Source organism: Apteryx rowi, unplaced genomic scaffold, assembly GCF_003343035.1.
Source record: "Apteryx rowi isolate R43461 unplaced genomic scaffold, aptRow1 scaffold_85, whole genome shotgun sequence".
NCBI lineage: Eukaryota > Metazoa > Chordata > Aves > Apterygiformes > Apterygidae > Apteryx > Apteryx rowi.
The window spans coordinates 490421-494466 of record NW_020451149.1 but is presented as its reverse complement, the minus strand read 5'-3'; positions in this window follow the sequence as shown (position 1 = coordinate 494466).

Genomic DNA, 4046 nt, shown 5'->3' with positions numbered 1-4046 from the left:
CCGCCGCCGGGCAAGGCGAAGCGGAGCGGGCGGGCGGGCCGGCCGGCCAGCAGCAGCGAGAGCGGCGGCGGCGGCAGCGAGAGCAGCAACGGCGGCAGCGAGGAGGAGGAAGAGGAGGAGGAGGAGGAAGACGAGGAGGAAGAGGAGGAGGAGGAGGTCTCCGAGGTACCGGCGGGGCGGGGGGCTGGGGGAAGGCCCCGGGGGTTGTCCTCCTGATCCGGTTTCATAATTCCCCCCCGCTCCCGCCTCCTCCGCCCGCCGGGCCCTGCCGCAGAGGCAGGAAGGGGGCAGCACCGCGCCGCCCCCCGGCGGCCTCGTGGCGGGGCGGGACCGGAGCCGGGAGCCGGGCACGGCGGGAGCCCGCGGGCCGGGAGGGGGGGGGTGGTGGTGGTGGGGAGGTATGTGCCGGCCAAACCGGCGGGGGAGGCCGCCGGTGGGAACTGCCCCCCTTCTCCCCTCTCCAAAACGGGTTTCGTCCGGGGCGGGGGGGGGGAGTTTCTGCAACCGGCCTTGGTCTCTGCTTTGGGGTTTCCCTTGTGGGTTATTTGATTGGTGGGTTTTTCCCCCCCTTCCCCCCCCTTTTTTCTCCCCCCCCCTTTTTTTTTTGGTAGGCTGCTGCTGTGGGGGAAGGCCCAGGACTTGTTCTGTGTTTTATGTCCCCCTCTCCTATGATCTACTCTTTCAGATTAGAGCCATAACCCTAGGATTTAACCTTGCAAATGCACCTGGTACCCCCAAATACCTGGGTTTAGCCTTGGGGGACAGGCCTGCACTAGGTAGGGTGTGTTGCTTGGAACCCCTTTGCACTATCAATAGCAGGAATAGATTCATCATGAGTAAAAGCAGGTGATTTTTCCCAACTAAAGCCATGGAGTCCTGGTCATTTTGCTCCTGTCCCAAGTGCTCCCGAAGCCTGATGGCAGCTGCCGTTTAAACGTCATACTGAAACAAGTACAGGGAAGCATTTTCAACTTGCTCTCATTTAATATTAGGTTTTTCAGGTAGGTATCACTGGAAAGGGCAAATAAAGACCAAAGCCCCTTTCTTATTTGCATAATAGTCACACACAGTTGCTTTGATGACTAGTTTTGTATTTGTAACCTATTAAGCTGGATGTTCACTTCTGCTTTTTTTGAACGGCATCCTCGAAATAGTCCACTGTAAATCTGTAAGCTTTTCTTTGAGCTTTATTTATAAGCAGTTTGGGTTTCAAGTGACATATCCTACTTTCGTGTTAGATATTAAAATGGGGAGGAAGAAAGGAAAGGAAGAGTCCAATATGGTTAAGAGCTAACCTGTTATAGTTTTTCCATGGTAAAGTACTACTCTGCTTTTTATGTCTGCAGAAGTTCATATTAGAAGCATTTTATCAAATCGTTGTAAAAGAAACTATACACGGTGAGCGTGTGTCTCGACTAACAAGCAATTACGTCTGATATTTTGTTTTTGTAGTACCTGTTTTAGGAAAGTGAATATCATCATGTGGGTAAAAGTTCTCAAAGGGTGAAGTTAGGCAGCTGTGCTCAGGTGTTAAACTGTGACATCTAGCAGTCCTACAGGTGCTTGAATAGCTCCAAGTTGGTTACTGGCTTGAGAAGAGGCTGCTGAGTTTAACAATGGTGGTGCAAGGCAAGGGAGGATGAAAGCAGTCTAGAGACGTACAGGTGTTTCAGTTGAGAGTTAAGCATCTGGATTAGGTGTATGTGAAAGCAACCTTCAACAGAATTTATGTAAAATAAGACTTAATGGCAAAATCATAGGCAAATTTATTCTGTGGTCCTTATCTGTTAGTGGTCCTCTCTTCAAAATGGTTCCTTATACAAGTTGCAATGGATACTGTACCTGGCACGGTAAGAAATGCAAAGAGAAGGGAGGAATGCGTGCAAGTCTCAGCTGACGTGAGCCTTCACCCTACATAGCCAGATACCTATTTAATATGCTTTCAGACGTGCAGAGAGATGGAAAAGCAAATGGTCATTAAAATATCATGAGGCAGCAGAAGAGCACTTGCCTTTTTTGACAGAACCGTTTGTATTGTTGATATCAATAGCTGGGAAGGCAATTCTGGCATCTAGAAGCTTCCTTGACTTTTTCATCTTAGTCACAGTCAGTGAAGGCTTCCCAGGCTGGGTGTTCTGAGTTTAAATATTGAGTGGGTAAGTACACTATAAAGAAGTTAACATCATGGAGTTTTTCAGGTTCAGGACACAACAGGAAATGCATATTTTTTGCTTCATTTATAATAATTCATCTTCTTGGTCATTCAGGTTGCTTACAAAAAACCTGTTTTGGTCTTTCTCTCACTGACTTCATGATCAAATGATGCAGCTTGGTAGAATGYGCGCGCCTGAAATCACTGTTTTTAGGAATGTGAATGTGAGGATGGCCTGAATAATGTAGTGGAGGATCTAACTTCAAAGTAGTTTCCAGTAACTCCTGGGGAGGAAATGTTTCAAGTGTTCTTGATGAAAGGGATTTTTCTTTGTCTTGAAAGCAACCTGATAGTTTCGGCTTTTAAAAGCTGTGTTTAAAAAATTGTTTGAGCTTCTGCTGTGTTTTTTTTTTGCTTGTTTTCTGTTTTGTTTTTAATTCAGACTTACTTGAGATGTGTGTAGCTTGTGTAGCTTTCAGCAGTTCGCTTGTGGTCTTCTGACCACTGGCCATCTGGAAGACACATAAAGTAGAAAAATGAAGTTTAAGGTTTTGCTGTAAATGGAAAATATTGTGGAAACACTGTATAAGTGCAGTGGGTGATGCGGCAATTGGTGCTCCCTCCCAATCTTTCAGTTATTAGCTCTGTGAACTTAGGACAGTTTGGCTAGTTTTTGCTCTTCCCATGCTTAATACTTTGAGTCTTCTCTAATCTCGGAAGTGAGCAACTTGACATTTGACTATGAGTGCGACAGCTTCTAAAGATCAGGAGTACAGCAGGAACAAGTCAAGGAAGCATAATTGGAAACATGGCAGATAGTGAATCGCAAAAACCCCATGAGTGGAAAGACATTGTTTGGCTTGGTCATTGCTGCGCTGATGGAATGGAATGAAAAGTAGTAATCAGATGTTTTCATCTCAGTCTATTTCTGAATGCTGTTACATCTCAATGTGGAAGCATAGGCACTGGATAGAGCTCTGGAAGAAGTTAAAATGGTGTTTCATCGCAACAGCTTATTGAGCTCCGACCACRAAGTTCAGGGTAACCTCCAAGGTTACTTTGTGAAATTGCAGCAAGCTACTGTTAGCCAAAAAAAGCCCACAATGTTCTTGGTAGCGCAGTCCAGTATGGTCTGTAAATGGCAAAAGGTCTTTTCTCTAACCACCAGTTAATAAAAGACAATGTGGGAACTCTTTTCAGTATGCAGGAGGAGGAATCTTAAGGTGAGAGAAAAATGACAGAAGTCAAGCATCAGAAAAACTTTGTCCGTTACTGTGGCAGGTTTCTGTTTTTCAGATGTACGTGCATACCATCCCTTTTACTGAGCAGGAGGTCAACTCGCATGCGTTCTAGCAGAATTCTGGTCTTAGTTTATGAATCATCATGTTATATATAACAAACCAAACTGTTCAGTTTTTGAAAAAGTAGTCTCATAAGCTGTTTTAAGGAGCTGTATCTACCATTGTCAAATGGGACTGCAGTGACAGTTTGATCAGGTGACAGCTCACAGAGTCTGTGCATTCAGGCAAAAACTGCGTAGGTACAGGGCCATGTATGAAAACTTAGTTGACTGACATGTTAAATGTTTATGGCTGAGATATTTTTGGATGAAACATGTCAATATTTTTATAGACCTTATGTAGTTTTCCAGCTATTATGAAGCTTGAGGTACAAATTATTCATCTGTAGAAACAGAGTTGTGTCCATAGRGTGGTATTCATTCCTTGGATCTTCTGTTGGTTAATGGGTCTCTGTTCTGCGTCAGAATTTTGTGAAAAGTGTAACTGAAAAAGACTGTGCTCTTGGGCCAGTCTATTCAATGGATCCTTAATGGAGAGATGCTTCTACTGGGATTCTGTACAGTGTTCCTTCCACCTCCAATTAAATGTGACTT